The sequence below is a fragment of the Pleurodeles waltl genome, chromosome 7 (assembly GCF_031143425.1).
Source record: "Pleurodeles waltl isolate 20211129_DDA chromosome 7, aPleWal1.hap1.20221129, whole genome shotgun sequence".
Classification (NCBI taxonomy): Eukaryota; Metazoa; Chordata; class Amphibia; order Caudata; family Salamandridae; genus Pleurodeles; species Pleurodeles waltl.
The window spans coordinates 695,641,117-695,659,797 of record NC_090446.1 but is presented as its reverse complement, the minus strand read 5'-3'; the positions used below and the strand labels follow the sequence as shown (position 1 = coordinate 695,659,797).

Below are 18,681 nucleotides of genomic sequence, written 5' to 3'. Positions count from 1 at the left end.
GACTGGATATCCACACATTTGTGACAGAATAAATATTCCCCTCCACCGAGATCTAAATCAGGCCCTTAGTTATTTAAGTCCAACCCATCACAAGACCGCACTTCTAAACCCACTACTGTTAGAATTCATTTTGAATTGCTTCGTTTCTTTTACACGTGTAAGTTTGAGCTTTTGTTGTCTCTGAACGCACTGTCTATCACATATGTTATCTTATGTATATTTGTTTAGGTAAAATAAGCCTGTTTCCACGCCATAGGCTTGCAGCTGGTTTCTTTCCCTAACTGGGGCACTGTATTCATTATAATTGTGTGTTCAAATAACTAACTGACCTCGGCTGTGGTATTTTGGGGAGGGAAAGGCTGATATCTATACCTTTGAACCACGTAATCCTTTGAAGGGTCTCAAGAATGTGGGGAGTCAGGCAGCTGCAGAAGGGAGGCAAGGACAAGGCTGGAAATGGAACCAGTGTGTGGAAACTGATTAACTCCTTAAAATATCTGTATGACGTATATCATTAGTTACACATTTTATGTATCCTTTGATGTATGAGTATAAATATCACTGTTAAACGCTTTATGTCAGCACACTTTACTTCGGGCCTGGGATGCCAGTGGTAAACCTGTCCTCTTTGCTGCAGCAAAAATAAACAGACCTTTGGTCATTGATTTTTCACTCCGGCTCTCCGTGTCAAAACTCCTTTGTAAATGCATTTGTAAGTATCTGCAAATATGTGCATTTGACAATTTGGCGCCCGAACAGGGACCTTCCAGTGGATATCTTCAGTAGCTCTGTCACGAGACGTGCTGCCAGTGGGGGGACGCCGTTCCGGAGGTGTAGATTCCAGGGGCCCCTGCACAAAGACTTAGTTTCAGAAGCAGCTGCATCTTATCCACCGGGCAGGTTTCCCCCCGCTTTCTCATGATGTCCCAGCGAAGTCCCTGAAACATCGGTGTTTATCTTGACGGATTAGTCTGACACGGGCGGCCGGAGAGAAATCCAGGAAAAAGCAGATAGTCAGGTAAGACTGTTCCTCGCTGGCTATTTGTCTGCTTTAACTTGCATTTGAGAGAATAATTGTTTTTGGATAACTTATCATTTTTGGGAATGATTAGTTCTTGGTAAATTTGCATTTGTACAAGGTACCATTTGACAATTTGTATTACATGTGTTTTTCTTGTTTGAGTAATTTGCCCAGGCCTGGAGCAATTTGTAAGTTGGTAAATATTTGAAAAGGTTTTCTTTGGTGCACATTTGAAAAAGGTTTTTTTTTCGGTGCAGGTTGCATTTTGAAATTTGGTGCGTGTTGCATTTTGAAAAATTAAAAGGTTAGATATGGGAAATAAGAAATGTTGGCAAGGGTTATGTCTTTGTTTTCGCCGAAATCATGTGCCACGTTTAGATAAAAAGCAACCCATTCCAAAAGAGGGAACACCAGGGTGGGACATGTTAAAGGATTATGGTTTAGAGAATAATTTGTATAATAGTATATGGCGCAAATATACTAGACATTGTCCTGACCTCCAGTGGCCGGAGGATGGGTCTTTTGATTTAAAGAAACTAACCTACCTACAGGAATGTTTGTTTCATAAAAAGGCTAGACAACATATGTTTGAAGTATACAGAAAATGGGAAATTGAGGCCACCAAAAGAAAAACGAAGTCAGATAAACTGTTAGAGAAGGAGAACCGGAGAACCATCATGCAGAAAGCCGCCCTGTACCACCATTCCCAAACCCAGAAAAGAATTGAGTCTGAAGACAGAGTCCATAGGGCCCAGGTGGAGGGAAGTTATGTATCAAAGCCAACAGAACCCAAACATGCATTAGAGGAAGATGAGGTAATGCTACAGCTATTAGATAATAGCCCTACTGCACCTCCACCTTACACACCCCCTGCAGTAGCCCAACCTATCATGGGGGCACCGCAACAGCAGCAAGGGCAAGGGCACAATTTGGGAAATCCAGGTGCACCACTACAGCAGCATGTGCCACAGCCACCACAGCCTCTAGCCCAAGCCACCCAAATAGCCCAAGTCCTAATCCCTCCGCCACCTGCCCCACCACTACCAGCCAATACTGCAAGATTACCAATAATGTCCCCTGCCCCTAATACCCCAAATGGACAACGCCGACGGTGCACAGCCACTCACTCACTTTCACCCATATGGAGCACACCTATGAAGTCGATTTCGCCCCCTAGTACCCGCTCCACTATTGGGGATTGGGAAAAACGGGTTATCAAGGATCAGTCAGATAACTGGATGTCACATCTTATTTACACCCACACCGATATTATGGACACAATACAACAGATGTCACATTTTGGACAGCAATTAGCACTGCTGTATATGATTGAAAAATTGGAGAGGGATTGGAAGTCTTGTATTACAGATTCTACCCCTCTCCCTTATGAACAAGAATTAAACCAATTATGGCGGGACAGTAGGGCTTGTATTCTTGATAGTAACAGCATAAATGAGGGAGTACGCATTTGTGTCATAGCCAGGGAAGATGTTCTAAATAGATATGACAAGGGGTACCCAATGAGGGAAGTGCACCCTGATATGCCCACTGCAGCTGCAGTCGCAGCAGCAACTGCCGCCGGACAACCAGCTCCCGTGCCGGTGGCCCAATTTGTTCATATACCATGGAAAAGGGAGGAGGTAATGGCTATAAAAAAAGACTTGCCAGACCCTCGAAAGAATCCAGCTGGATTCTATCGGGACCTTAGAATTGCCATTTCCACCACAACCATGACACTCAAAGACATTGACTATTTTTTTGGTGTTTTATTGGGTCCTGAAGTTTGGCATAAAATTAGAAGAGTAGATGATGCACCTACTTTGGGAAATACATGGGGGGGTTTAGAAGCACATGAAGCACAAAGGGCACCAGGAACCCTGCCGCATCAGGATATTTTAGATTTACCTAATCGGATATTGACTAAGTTAGAAACTGTTATACCTCTTCAGACTGTGGATTGGGGAAAGCTTGCCACTTATAAACAGAAGATAGGTGAAGATGTCCCAGATTATTTTACTCGAATTGAACAAGCTTTCATAGATTTTAGCGGTCAAGACCTCGCCACCGTAACAGGTGTCACACTATTTGTAGAACGCTTTGTTAATGGCCTTCTACCTGAAATATCACAAAAATTAAAAGCAACAGAGAGTTCGTGGATGACGAAGGGACAGGCAGAGATTTTGCAGATGGCGCAATACTATGAGAGCAGGTACAAGGAAGAATTAGAAAAGAATGAGAAGTCAGTAAAAGAATTGAAGAAAAAGGTATTATTACAGCAGGCATACCCTCAGCGGGATGCAACCCCTCAGCAAAGGGGTGGCCCACCAAGGGGACGGGGAAGGGGTCGAGGTCGAGGTGCATCTGCACCACCCCAAGACCGCCGATTAAATATCAACCAATGTGCCTACTGTAAGCAGGATGGACATTGGCGTGATACTTGCCCATTACTGGAAGGAAGACAAAGTATGTCACTTCATAGAGGGAACGCGGCAGGTAATGCACGAGGACGAGGAAGAGGTAGAACTGATCAGAATTCGCAGAATGAGAATCAGGTCCCGCGTAACACTAATATTTTTGACAATGCATTTGAACGACAATATTATGCTGATGATTTCTTTTCTGAATCCTACAATTATTAGGACAGCCACAGACAGGGCCAGGGGCGAGTAAGTATTCCTGTAGATCAAAATGGTCCCTACATTGATGTAAAAATCGAAGGAGAGGGCCATAAGTTTCTTCTAGATACTGGTGCCACCAGAACATCTATTGCACATTCTGCAGTCCCCGGGGCTCCCCTGTCTGGGCTTCATACCACATCAATTGGGATTTCTGGAATCCCCGTGGTGAGCCCCATCTCAACACCTATGAGAGTAACTGTAGGCCCATTTACAGTACACACGCCACTCTCTTTAACATCAGGTTGCAATGAAAACCTGTTTGCATTAGATTTGTTAAAGAAATTAAATGCAGTTATTCACTGTTCAATGGATGGTGTCTATGTAACTATGGATAGTGTTTCCCCAACTCGGTGCATGTTCTCACAGGAATACGACTTACCCCCAGAGCTACAGGAAATAGACCCTCGCTTATGGGCCAAAGGCAAGAATGATGTAGGCATTATGGATATCGACCCTATTGTAATAAAAATCAAACCAGGTGCCCGGTTACCTCGTGTTCCTCAATACAAATTACCTAAAAAAAGCGAAAAAGGGCTCAAGGCAGTCATATCTGATCTTGTGCATGCAGGTGTCATAAAGGAAATAGTGAGCAGCCCATGTAACAGTCCAATCCTTCCTGTTGTAAAGAAACGAAATGATGCTAATAGATTAGATGGTGAGCAATCATTTACTGATAACACAGTATATCGATTAGTTATTGATCTCCGAGAAATTAATAAAATAGTAATTCCCCAGTTTCCCGTGGTCCCAGACATGAATAGTCTTTTCACCATGATACCACTCTCTGCGTGTTTTTTCACCGTAATCGATTTGAAGAATGCTTTCTTTAGCATTCCAATTGCCGAAGAATCTCAATATTTGTTTAGCTTTGCGATTTTTGGTAGATCATTCGCGATGACAAGAATTCCACAGGGCTTTGTTGAGTCCCCGAGCATATATAGTCAATGTCTTAAACGTCAATTAGACCAATTCAATCCACCCACAGGCTCTGCGTTGTTGCAGTACATTGATGATATTTTAATTGCCTCAGATTCCATGACACAATGTAAGACTGATACTGTTGCATTATTACATCATTTAGCACCTCTGGGCCATAAGGTGTCCCTTCCAAAATTGCAGTATTGTAGAGAGGAGGTCACCTATCTAGGACACCTCCTCTCTAAGGAGGGAAGGAGATTACATCCAGACAGAATTAAATTGGTTCATACAATGACTGCACCACGCACCCCTTCTGAAGTCCGAGCATTTTTGGGATTTACATCTTTTTGCAGACAGTGGATTCCAAATTTTTCACTTATAGCAAAACCATTGACTGCTCTGACACTTTCAGATGTGCCCTCTCCTGTACCTTGGACTGACAAATGTGAGGAGGCTTTTCAAGAATTAAAAAAGGCGATGTGCTCTGCTCCTGTATTGGGTAATCCGGATTACAGCAAACCATTTGTTTTATTTGTGCATGAAAAGCATGGCTGTACATTGTCTGTTTTGACACAGGCCCAAGGTGGGAGACAACGCCCTTGTGCATACTTCTCTTCCACCTTGGACACTGTGGCGCAAGCTTTGCCTACTTGTCTTAGAGGAGTGGCTTCTGCAGCAGCTGCAGTGAAACAAAGTGAAGGGTTTGTTGGTGGCAATCCGCTCACTGTGATGGTTCCTCATGCCGTTGATATTTTGTTAAACAAGACACAGACGCAGCACCTCACCAGTGCTCGTCTAACGGGTTACGAATTAACATTGTTCAGTCCAAATATTACTTTGAAGCGGTGCAATGTCTTGAACCCAGCTACGTTACTACCCCTCCCTCAGGACAATGTGGAATTTGATCATAATTGCATTTTTGCCACTGAGGAAGAAACTAAGGGACGGGTAGACTTGACAGACACTCCCCTATCTGACCCACAGGGAGAGCTGTTTGTAGATGGGTCTTGCTTCAAGTTACCAGATGGTACGACCACTGCAGCCTATGCCGTCACCACAGTCAAAACAGTGGTTGAATCTCATAGAATCCCGCAAAATTCGGCACAGGCTGCAGAATTAATTGCCCTCACCAGAGCTTGTGAAATAAGTGAACATCTTAGTGTTAACATCTACACTGATAGCCAATATGCGTTTGGAGTAGCTCATAATTTTGGGCGACTCTGGGCGAATAGAGGCTTTATCACGTCACATGGCACTACCATCCAGCATGGCAACTTGATTGTGACACTTTTGACTGCTCTCAGTCTGCCCCGTCAGGTCGCAATCATTAAGTGTAGTGCCCACAAAAAAATTACTGATGATATAGGACGAGGAAATGCTTTTGCAGATGCTACAGCGAAAGCAACAGCACGAGCACCATTTGACAATGCATATGTTGAGAGTAGCATCAAGGGAGAGCCCCAGTACGAAGTACTAGAAAATACCATGCAGTGTGTGAGAGATATTCAAGCAGAAGCAACGGCAGAGGAAAGGGAACAGTGGGAGAAGAACGGTAGACTAGACAGTGAGGGTTGTTACACAGATGACACAGACAGAAGAAGATGGATGTTACCTAATTGCTATGTACACGCTATGGTTACTATGGCCCACAGTCCTGCACACATCAGTGCCCAAGGCATCAAGACAACTTTGGACCATGTTTGGAGTAATCCTCTGATATCCAAAGCTGCTAATAACCTGGTTAAAAGTTGTATGGTGTGCGCAGTGCACAATGCAGGAAAAGGGACCCCTACGCCCCCTGGCCACTTTGCCCCTCCTGATCTCCCTTTTGAAGCTATACAGATGGATTTTATCCACATGGAACCGTGTAACAAACTGAAATACGTGTTAGTGGTAGTATGCATGTTTTCAAAATGGATAGAGGCCTACCCATTAAAAGACAATGGTGCCCTCTCTACCGCCAAAATATTACTAAAAGAATATTTTCCTAGATACGCCTTGCCACGATTAGTCTGGAGTGACAATGGCAGTCATTTTTCTAATGAGGTAATGGAGAAGGTCTGTACCGCCCTTAACATCAAACATCGATTTCATGCTGCAAATCACCCACAATCAGCGGGCCTTGTAGAAAGGTATAATTACACCTTGAAGAGCAAAATAGCTAAGATTTGTGCTGAGACCAACTTAAAATGGCCAGATGCTTTGCCCCTAGCATTAATGTCCATCAGGATGACTGCCAGTAGCAAGTCACGATTATCCCCCTATGAAGTTGTCATGGGGAGGCCAGCCAATATCTGGGGGGTACCACGACCAAAGAAGCTTTCTGAAGTGCAATATCCTTTGTTTGTAGATTACTGTAAACAATTGACTAAAGATTTGCGTTTGATCCACCAACAGGTCAAGGCCAGCCTACCGACTCCTCTTGAAGGCCCTGGTCACCCTTTTAAGCCAGGGGATTGGCTTATGACAAAGAATTTTCAAAGAACCAACAGTCTTCAGCCCAGGTGGCGGGGGCCAGCCCAGGTACTGCTTGCAACACAGACAGCGGTGAAAGTGGAAGGAAGGAAAAACTGGATACATGCTAGCCACTGTAAGCGTGCACCAATTCCACTACAGAGTACTCTAACAGCAGAATTACCATTGTCTCCTGATTACAGCGAAGTAGGGAGACAGGAAACACCTCCACAGGTTTCAAGTGCTACTTCTGCTCCTGCGGTGACACAACTGCCCAGTGACGAAGAGTTGCTGTTTGAAGATCAACAAACTCATCGATACAACCTGCGTCCTCGCCCATCCAAATGAACAGAATTTTGAAGGTGCGTAAGGTGGTGACCCCTACGAAAAGCTACATTTACATCACCCTGATAGCTCCTAGCTTGGAATTGCAAACTGAGGTCTCTTCTGAATGGCCCAGGAATCCTTTGCTCAGCAGAATACGGCACGCCTGCCTTCGTGAAATACAGTTCCCCGCTTTCACCGCCACCGGCATTTCCGATGCCATTGATGTACCAGCATTAAAACGAGCTATCCTCACTGTTGTTACGCACACTTTGGGCGACGAGGTTGTAAATGACTGTGATGACTAAAATTCCAGCATGAACACGGGTGACTAGCCTGTGCAACGACACCAGAACATTGGTCAGAACAATTGTCTCAACGAGAACACAAGTATAGTGGGATGCAGCTTGTGCAACGCTATTCAATCAGTGGTTAAATGGAGTTAACAGTTCTGTGACTGGCGAGAAAGAAAAAAAAACCCAAGTACCAGTTCTACGGAAGCGGCCAGCCATTAGGGTTGGTGCGGTTTGTAGTCCCAGCGGTAAAAAAAAAAAAAAGGGTGCCCTTTTTCTGTTTAATACCCAAGCACATCACTAATCTGGTTGAAAATTGCTGGCCTCCGCCCTCATTTTGCTGAGACACTGAACGAAACTGACAAACTATACTGAAGATTAATTTTGAAGTATTTCGACTTACTCACTGGGAGTTGAGACTCACCAGGAGTTAAAACTTGAAAAGGAGACGCTAAGGGACCTAGGATCAAGCCAACCTCTATTGTCCTGGACCAACCAGTGCAGCCTAACTGCTAGAGTGGAAAGCACGGCGGTGCTGAACCCTAGTGGGTGTGAACATTGAAGGAAAAATTCACTTATCTGTATCTATACGTATATGATTATTAGTATAGTGATATCAATATTTTGCATTTACATATTTGGTAATTGTGTGAGTATATTTTTGAACACGCGTAGGCGGTTGAGACGAGTAAAACGGTATCATAGAAAAGTTGTAGGACCAAGGAGAAGAGCACAATAAAATTATGAAGATATATCCATTTGGCAGGACAAATATCCCTCTAGAGAATAGGGAAGAGTGGCCTTATAACTATTTCTACAAAACCATAATGAAGTACCTAGTGACCCTTATGTTAATATGTATAATGTCCAGTGGTGTTGCATCATTGTTGCAAAATCCTACCTTACATCCATTGATAAAGGTTCATGGAAAATTAGCGGAGACCTTAAGTCTCACTGACTGTTGGATTTGCCGGCACTTGTCTAGACACCCCGAGGATCCTATAGGCCTTTATGAAGTACCAGTATCACCAAGTGAATATGAAAGAGGGGAAGTGTGTCTTGTACCAAATACCACTTGGAGATGTGACCAACAAGAATATCAATGGTACCCTAGGTGTGCGGTGCTCCCTAATACCCAGGCAGAATACAAGCTCTCCCCGATGCCTGAAGAGAATGCCACACTTAAAATGTTTCCCATATGTTTTGGTACCTATTTTTATGGGCAAAACCCAGAGGCAAAATACATGGGAAAGATCCCTCCTGAACAGTGTGTTTACACTTTGTTATTTGATATAAAGACAGGGAATTGGGATCTTGAAGGAGAGGAGAAAATAGACAGAAATTGGACAGCGTTAATTAATGGGACTCATCAAAATTACACTGTGAATTATTGGAACCTGACTGTGGGAGAAAATGAGATTCTAGTAGATCCAGAAGGATTGTTATATGATCCCTCCAGAGAACAAGATAGAAATGGGAAAAATTCACCTGTAATATTGTCCCGGGTTTTCCTTGGCCCCCTCTGGACGGCTAGATGTTCATATGTTGCACCCTGGGCAAATGTATCATTGCTAAATACAATCTGGGAAGATTACAAATATTGCAATAATTCTGAGCATGACACCCCAGAGGGTGTAGGATTGCCTCGAATAAAATACAGCATTATAAATTCACAAATCCAGGGAGGCATGTACTTCGTATGTGGAAGAACTGCATATAAAGTACTGCCTCTAAACTGGGAAGGGATATGTTCACTGGCATATTTGGCACCCAACATTACTGTGATATCAAATATATCATCTTCCCAGCCCCTTAACATGGGGAGTTTTGCACATAGGTACAAACGAGGGACACCCATACTGGAGGAGCGAAAGAACTGGGTATTTCAAGTATTACATGTTCTTATTCCCGGATTTGGAATTTTCGATTTACAACTGGCAATGATGAATATGTCAGCTGAATTAGCCATTGCATTTAATGCCACCAGAGAGGCCATAGGAAGTATACAGATAGAGATAAACTCTGCAGCCCAATTGGCGATACAAAATCGGCTTGCCCTAGACTTGATTACAGTACAACAAGGAGGAGTATGTGTTTTAATCCAACATCAGTACCAGCAAAAGTGCTGTTATTTTGTCAACAAGTCATCAGAGATAGAATTGGATATTGGGAAAATAAAAGAAGCAGTACAGGTATTTGAAAAGGGGGGCCAATATGAAGGAGGCGATTGGAGTTTATCATGGTTATGGTCTTTGTTTGGGGGGTGGGGCTGGTTGTTTAAAGACATACTTTTTATAATAATAGCTATTGTATTAAGTTGTTTATTAGTGCAGTGCTTACCTGCTCTCTGTTCCTGTTTAAAATTGTGTAAACTTCCGCCAGTGAAAATACTAGAAACCAATCGAGCTATGATGCAGAGAGAAGAGATAACTTCCCTAATGGCTATTGACCCTACTGTCCTCACTACAGATACTGGTTGCTCATACCCATCGGTTGTTTATGTCCCCATGAATGCAAATTTCAATGAAGTGGGAGTAAAATTCAACATATATGAGGAAATTTAGAACTATTCAAAACGTTTATTATGTTCAGAAGAAAAAAAACTCAAAAAGGGTCGATTGTTAGAATTCATTTTGAATTGCTTCGTTTCTTTTACACGTGTAAGTTTGAGCTTTTGTTGTCTCTGAACGCACTGTCTATCACATATGTTATCTTATGTATATTTGTTTAGGTAAAATAAGCCTGTTTCCACGCCATAGGCTTGCAGCTGGTTTCTTTCCCTAACTGGGGCACTGTATTCATTATAATTGTGTGTTCAAATAACTAACTGACCTCGGCTGTGGTATTTTGGGGAGGGAAAGGCTGATATCTATACCTTTGAACCACGTAATCCTTTGAAGGGTCTCAAGAATGTGGGGAGTCAGGCAGCTGCAGAAGGGAGGCAAGGACAAGGCTGGAAATGGAACCAGTGTGTGGAAACTGATTAACTCCTTAAAATATCTGTATGACGTATATCATTAGTTACACATTTTATGTATCCTTTGATGTATGAGTATAAATATCACTGTTAAACGCTTTATGTCAGCACACTTTACTTCGGGCCTGGGATGCCAGTGGTAAACCTGTCCTCTTTGCTGCAGCAAAAATAAACAGACCTTTGGTCATTGATTTTTCACTCCGGCTCTCCGTGTCAAAACTCCTTTGTAAATGCATTTGTAAGTATCTGCAAATATGTGCATTTGACACTACCCCACTCAGGGAAGGCATTTAGAGACCTCACAGGGTGTCGCCACTGCTTTACATGTCTAAAAAACATTGACAAAGCCAATACCTCACGGAGACTATTAGCTTTGCCAATGCTTGTTATACTAGTTATCATATTTAATTACTGTCCTCTGGCTGTCATAATAATGAACGGTAGTTTGCAAATGTTGTCAAGGAAGGAGGGTTAAAGAGGCATGTGTGTTGATTTCAGTGTCTTTGCCTAGATGGCTCTTTATTGGTCCCACTACAGTTATTTACAAGTGTTCAATTTACGATGGACAGCTATTTTGGTTGCCCTTGTGTTCTCAGTGCTGCCTTCAGTCAGTAGTATTGGCTAACTGTAGGACAGTGAAGGGAGTTTCGTTGGGACTGGCCTATGCAAATAATGCCCAGTCTAACTAAGCGCCCTTTGGAGGTACGTGAATCCATCTGTACATATGTTCCAGCTACGGCTTTCTTACTACTTCCTTGGGTGATGGCAAGCAGTGGCCAGCTGCACGTTTCTCTTGGCCCAGAAATGGAGACCGTATTTTCAAACGTACGTTGATGGAACCTTCTTTCGCAGCTTTGAGGGAGGGCCCCGACCCCACCACCCTTCACTGTGAGTCGTGTGGGGCTTCGGGGGTCCCCTCTCACAGTGGTGTGTTGGGGAGACGGTCGCATGAGAGGAGTGCAGACAACACATGATGTGGTCATATGAAATCTTAGAAGGTAACCATGAGCTGTCGTCACTGAAATCTATCTTTCGCCTGGTGACTGAGATGAATTCACGCCTGAAGTTTAGCAGGAGACTGAAGTATACTTAAAGCATGGTTTCCTACTCCCACCACTGGATCTCCGCGCCCTCTGCTGCCGTGCATCGTAACGCTGTCAGTGGGGTTGGAAGTCTCGGAGAGGCTAGGAGGCCGACTTAGGCTTTGGCTGAAAGTCAAAGTCTGGTAAACGTTTACAGAGAGCATCACTTTAATCTATTTTTACAGCCAGAAAATGAACAGTTCAACATGGGCTCATTTGTTTTGGCTCTGTTAAACTGCTGCCTTAATCGTTTGCTGAAATGTAAGTGCTGAGTAAGACCGGCTTCTTGGATGTAAGTCATTGTGCTTGGCAAAGGCTAGAGGAACGGGAATCCCTGTCGTTCGCGGGGTCTCCTCTCTCCTGCTCTGTCATTTTACTCCTTTCGCTGCTGCTGTGCTTGGCCTGGTGGAGAAGGCTAGAAAGGACCAGCGTCGGTCCACGATGGCCAGATCCATACCATGCGTTGAAGGAACATTTCCTCCTCCTGACTCGAAATTTCTTCCATTAAGGCTCGTATATACGTTTATGGAGTAGGCATTTGCACCTTCAGTCACATTGGTGGCAAAATAGTAATTTGAGGCACTATTGCAGACAAACACAGCAGCAACAAATGACTAATGAAGTAGAGACAGTTATGGCAAGCTGGTGGTGCCCTTTTCTGCTTGTTTGTGCGAGCATTGATTCTTTTCTGGCCTCCTTTGTCGTATGTACAGTATTACAGCGTATATGCAAACGCTCCCTATTAAAAAAATTCCGTTTCTGTAATGGGTGAAGGAGAATTATGTGGATGTGCTTTTCTTGAAAAGTAATCCTCCTCTCCGTTTGCCGTCCCAACGGTGAACATCTTCCACAAACAACTGAATTTGGTGCTAGGTATGAGCAGTGTGGGTGGCTCAGCCAAATGCCCCACTAATTCCACCCCCACCTCCACCCAGGGCCATGCAGCCATAGGCTGAAAGGGCATCAGAAATCGAATTGCTGCATCTGCATGGTAACAGTGATTAGATGGGCCCATAGGTATGAAGTGAGCCCTGCCTTTGCCTGAATGAAAAGCAAAGTGTCTGGCAGGTCATAGAACTACAATAAAAATGTCTCATTACCTAGAATTGAAGAAAGGGAGCCTGTCATCATCAAAATAAAAAAGATACTTCTTTAACACACATGATCACTGTATTGAGACGTGTTTAGTAAAAGTGGCAGTTTTTAAACATGAACTAAGAAATGTTGCTGGCCTTGCCCTGATGATAATGGTTTCAGTGAACTAGGATCAGGACCACTGGAATTCTGTGGCAAGAAAGTACCTAATCAGGTGGTTGGTTCTACTAATATATGCAGCAAGAAAAGGCAAATTATGTGGCATAAGGCAGCACATTTTGTGATAATATTACCTAATTATTTTGTCATTCATCCAAATACAGAAATAAGCAATAAAAGGTGATCTGTTAACTTTGCAAAGGGCTTTCCACTATGCAGTGACAAGTGTTGCTGTTTTTTTTTAGTAACTATTGATTCGTTTGAGCTAGAAAGAAGATTTTTTTGTTGTTGTTAAAAAGCTACAGATTATGGAGCAGGTGACTTATGCCACAAATGTGACAAATCCATAATTATGTGTAAATGCAGCAACCGTAAAACTGAATAGTTCCAGTGACTGTGGTTAAGAGGCATGTCATGGTTCATGTGTACCCTTTATGTGAGCTACATTCTTATTAAACGTGCAGCACAATTAGTCTGTTACATCAAAGTAATGAAGAGTTGTATAGTACACCCCCTGACTGCATGTATTTGAATGTGTTCTGATATGTGATAAGGAACAAAATGGAGTTTGATGAAACAAATATTTGCCTAGGCTTAAACAATTTTGTCAAGCAGGGAGGCAAGGTTTGATCCAAAATGTTCCAGTTTCTCACTGTGCAATTCAGCCACTATAATGGTATTTCTTTGACACTTTATCTTTAATTCTTGGAGGATGAGACTAAAGTCTGGGTGACAGACAGGGTCCACAGTGTATTTTTGGCATTTTTACATAGCACAAACGTTGGCCAGGAACATCGGACTGCTTCACAACTGAAACAGAGATTTTTCAAGCACAGGAATTTTCCTGGATTAACAGAATGCTAAGCTGAGGCAGTGAATGAATCCTTGCTCCCCTTGATGCACAGTAGGCAGAGGTAGGCACTAGGCCACATTCCCTCTTGTGAGAGCTCAGCTCATTTTGGGCTTGGGTTACAAGAGCACCTTAATCTGAACAGAGCCAGGCCTCTGGCTCGAGTTGTCAGTGGCTTGCCCACCTATAATAGCATGCAAAACAGAGTAATGCTAGGAGTGGCGAACTCCATGCAAAAAAGTGAAAAAACATTCTAAGAGCTTGATGGTGGAAGGGGAGAGATGGATGCAAAGTAAGAGAACAGCTGAAATAATGTAAGAGGCTAGGCGAACAAGAGTGGTAAAGAGCAGTAAATGGAGAAATTTGAATGTAAGAGGGGCAGAACCAGCAAAAAGAGGCTGGGGGAAATGGGAGCAATTGATGCAAGGGGGGCAGAACCAGCAAATAAGTCGAGGCAAGACAAGGTAAGAGGTTGGGTGGAAAGATGAGAGGAAGGCAGTTGAGCATTGAGGGGAAAGATGGATTCAAGACTGATAGAATCAAAAAGAGAATGTACGATGATTGTGGAGAGATATGTGAACAGGAGATAATGCAAGGGTGAAGTGGATATAAGAGGGGGCGGAAGCAGCAAGAGGAGGTAAGAGGGCAGGGCAAGAGATGAGGTGAAAAGTAGAGCATGGAGGGGGGAGGTAGAGTCTGGAAAAAGGTTACAAAAAAATCTCTTTATTTTCCTTTAAATAATGTATAAAAAACACCAAAAAGTCAGTTTTGAGATGGGTGTGTTATCCTTCACAAAAGGTTGTGATCTTGAACCACCCTCAATGTGTCTGCTAAATTTCAGCCTGCTCTCTGTGTACTTATACCTCTTGAACTTTCTATTAAATCTCGCACCTAGTTTGACCCTTTCCTGCACATATGCTGACTGGAGATCTAGAGATCATAGCTCCTGCCTTGTGGTACGTTCCTACCAATGTAAAAACGAAACAAGCTGTGGTTGTTTCTCTGCTCAAAAAGTTGTTTCTCTGGCTCAAAACTTCTTTGTGTTGTCTGACATTTTTTTGATACCCTTTTGTCACATGTCACACATTTTTTTTCTGTAAAAGGGAAAAAAGCTGAAGTATATTGAGTATGTGAGACATTTTCTCCAGGCCAGGGGCAATACGTGATTGGCAGCATCTGTGATGGATACTGTTATTTACGATTGCTATTTCAGAACTTAAGACTATTTCTTTTCATCTGTTTGAGTGTTGTTCCTTCTGGAAACATGTCACTCCAACAGTGGCAATAGTGAGCAGTCAAAGCTCACTCCAGGACGTTATAAAGGGATTGTAACTCAAATATGTATGTCATATTTATCATACTGTATTGGTGCCTTATTCAGCGAGCCTGATATAGAGCAGGTGGTAATGGAATGAAAAAACAAAAAATGTGTTCAGTGGCTAATAGTCCCCAAGTACCAACACACGTCTTACAATATCTCTGTGTGTGCAAAGTGTCCTGCAAAGTGATAATGAATAGCAGTCACCCTGCAAGACATAACTACTACGAGGCCCAACGAAGAGGCTAAATTCAAGTGAGAAAGATGGAGAATCCGCATTTTGTTTAAGCCTATGATCAGGCCACTTGGTGAGAAGGTGTTACTGTGGATTAAACTTGGCTCCTTGCTAGGGCTGGCGTGGCTTGGGTGATAACCCAAAAGGATGAAACGGCCTTAAGGTTGGTGTGCTCACAAAGACACCTGGCTCATTGTCATGTGCAGAAGGACAATGGGCTGGGCTGGGCAAGCACAATATGATGTGCACCTGTTCCCACAACAGATAATCCCAAACCTCAAGGAGTGACAGCAGGGTTTAGAAAAGTACTGCTTTTCAGGAACACAGAAATGGCCTCCCGTGGGAGATGAAGGGGAGAAGAAGTGCACAGGAGATTGAGGCTGAGGGGAAGGAGAGCAGCTGAGAAGCAAGGGTGCATTCCATAGACTACATCATTGCACACTGAGTTTTCTGCCAGACAATGAGCCCCCGTAAGTAGGTAGCCAGTAGGTTCAGGAAGAGAGATCTTTCAGTGGAGGCTGAAAGACCAAAAGCGTTTGGTTAGGTACTGTGGGAGTGACTGGATTGACCTGTGGATAGTGGAAATGGGCTTGCATTCAATTATCTCTTTAACCAAGATCCCATAGATTTACCTGAGGGCAGGCATAATTTCGTTATTACTTCTAAGGCTAAATATGAGTCGAGTGGCATGGTTTTGTCCCTTTGGATTTGGCAAATATTTTCTCAGAAATTAAGGGCATGCAACTTAATTCGTTTTAAACTGTAAGTCACTGGTATTACTTTTAGCGTTAGTCTGCAAGTCACATGCCACCTCCCCAACCTACCTATTCCACATTGCTACATTTCCTTTCCATTTAGTTGTAATCTGTATAAAGACTGCTTTGGTTGGCCCTTTTTGTTTTGTTGCTTTAATGTATATTTTTGGTGACTGGCTCCCACTAAAGCTTTGGCTGTCTTTTTGTCCCAGGCCACAAACTGTTTCCTTTTTAAGCCATCAACTATATATATCTTTAAGTTATTTCAGTTCTTTGCATCTTTTAAAAATGGAGTTTGAAAGTAATTGCTATGTTTAGGTGCTCTGTGAGCAGGTTTGGGCAAGCCTTTGGTGCTTCTGCCTGCCAATATATTAGCCACTCCACCTGTATATGACATTTGTGTTGTCTCCTCTTAATATTCTTTGTGCTGCAGTTCATGCAAGTCACTTACCCCGTCTAGCATGCAGCTGTATGTGTTGATTTCCATATGCCTGCTGAATACCACGTGCATTATCTTGAACTTCACTAGCATAAAGGAGGGCTTGGGAGTCACTTGAGACTTTAGCCTAGCTTTTTCAGCCAGTTTAGTTAATGTTATATATTTCCATGTGATACAGCTTTAAAAAAAATATACATTTTTATTATTTATATTTGAGCTATTTAGTGATATCCACACTAGATAGTTTCTTGAAGAGCTGCTTCAACAATTCCAGAAAATTGATGTTCCTTCTTATGGCCGCACTTCTGTGATGGCACATCTTACAGGGGTCTCGCATGTTCCTATTCTGCCCGGGGCCCCACAAACTCTAGGACTGGCCCTGATTGGCGCTCCAGAAAATGAACTTACACCACTTCCATCACCACAAACCCGCTCTTCAAGCGAGCAAAACAAATGGATTTGTGTTTGTATCTTGAAAAGTGATACAAAACCATCACCAATCACACAGAACAGTTTTATAAGAGAGCAGCAGCGCAGTCTTTCAAATAGACACGGAACAAGTTACCAAGAGTGCAGAATTATTTTCTCATGGTCTCTGCCCCCACTCTCAGCCTGGCACAGAGATGGTTGCTCTCAACGACCTCTACTAGGCCTGACGAGCTGCTGCCATGTAGTAAGCTCAGCACTGTGCATTGTTGATGCATCCATGAGGCATAAATGTACAACGTTCAGTCTGCTTGAGCTTACTTAACGTTCTCATGGCCATCTTGGTTTTGTCCCCTGGAATTGTTGGATGTGGATCTCACAGTAGTTTGGCATTTGGTACCCTTGTGAGCATTATATTGGGTTGCTAGGGTAACTGCTCAGGACTGTGCATGCTTGAAACAGGATTGTATGCCGAACCAGCGCCAGTGGCGACAGTTATTAGAGTTGTTAACCTTCAACCTGCAGTGTCTGTCCTTGCAGTTAAAAGCACTAAAAACTGTGCGCACACAAATGCGCCTGGTTCAGTATATGCAGCAACATCCCTCACACACAGTACAACTTGGAGAGGAGCAGTGCACGATTGGCATTTCCTTCAACTTCCTTAAGGTCTCCTGCACTTTGAGTGGGTAAAACTATTTAATGAAAATGCGGGAAAAGCAAAAGTAAATTGGGGTACAGACAGATGATGTAAATAGCAAAGGCAGGAGGCTGTGTTGCGGCTTTACATTGTACACCTCACTTGTGAGGCTTGCTGTGGAACACCACCTGTAGTGAGAGGGGCTCATATCGAAAAATATTGTCAAGTTGGCATTACCTTACCTGGAGTATCAAATCTACTTTTACAGGCTACCATGTTGATTATTGCACCGTCATCTCTTCATCAACATTGAGACAACAGTCACCTTCCATTTCCAGAATGTGTGGTGTCCCCTTTGTTCCCAGCATCTCTTGCACTCACTCCCGAGTGACCTTCCTTGACCGATGCAGAGTGGCCTGGTGTGACATCTCAACCAGTCCACATATATAAGCTAAGGTGTCGCCAATTTCTATGATAATACGTGTTGCAGAGGAATCAAGGGACAGCAGAATATGATGGTGAGGGAATGTATTGGTAGCCACCAAACGGTATGGGACCCTGTGGTTGTCATACCTAACTAGCTGAACTTACAATCATGTGATGGTAAAGCAATAGAAGAGCAATAGAAGAGCAAGAGTTATGTTGGGATTTTTCATGCACTGAGAAAGACAATAATTTTGTTAATTGTGGATTTAAAATATTATCTCAAGCAGTGCCAGCTGACGTAGAACAGATACTGCAAAGCCAACAAGAGTGCACGCTTCCCCTAGACACACACTGTAAGGGCAACATGGACAAACTTTCACACACATCAGTGGCACTTCTAACTTCACACGGATACTCAGAAGGTCTATCTTGAGTAGCTGCAAGGCAGGTTTCTCTTAGAGCTTCATCCGACTGGCGCGCATGGATAGCAGCCATAAAACCTACCACCAAACACACACGGCACAGAAGTAGAGCACAAGCAGCAGCACTTCACATTTTTACTCAGGCAGGACAGTTGCAACTCAGATCATAGCA

General features: G+C 43.2%; 1 protein-coding gene and 1 long non-coding RNA gene across 3 annotated transcripts in view; both read left to right on the top strand.

Moving 5' to 3' along the window:
• The window catches only part of ARHGAP26 (Rho GTPase activating protein 26), a 1,945,875-nt gene that overhangs the window by 13,952 nt on the left and 1,913,242 nt on the right, over positions 1-18,681 (top strand). The window lies entirely within an intron of this gene.
• LOC138304548 (uncharacterized) lies at positions 123-10,863 on the top strand. Its single transcript, XR_011205588.1, has 2 exons — positions 123-1,018; positions 7,015-10,863. It is a non-coding gene; the product is annotated as an uncharacterized lncRNA (long non-coding RNA).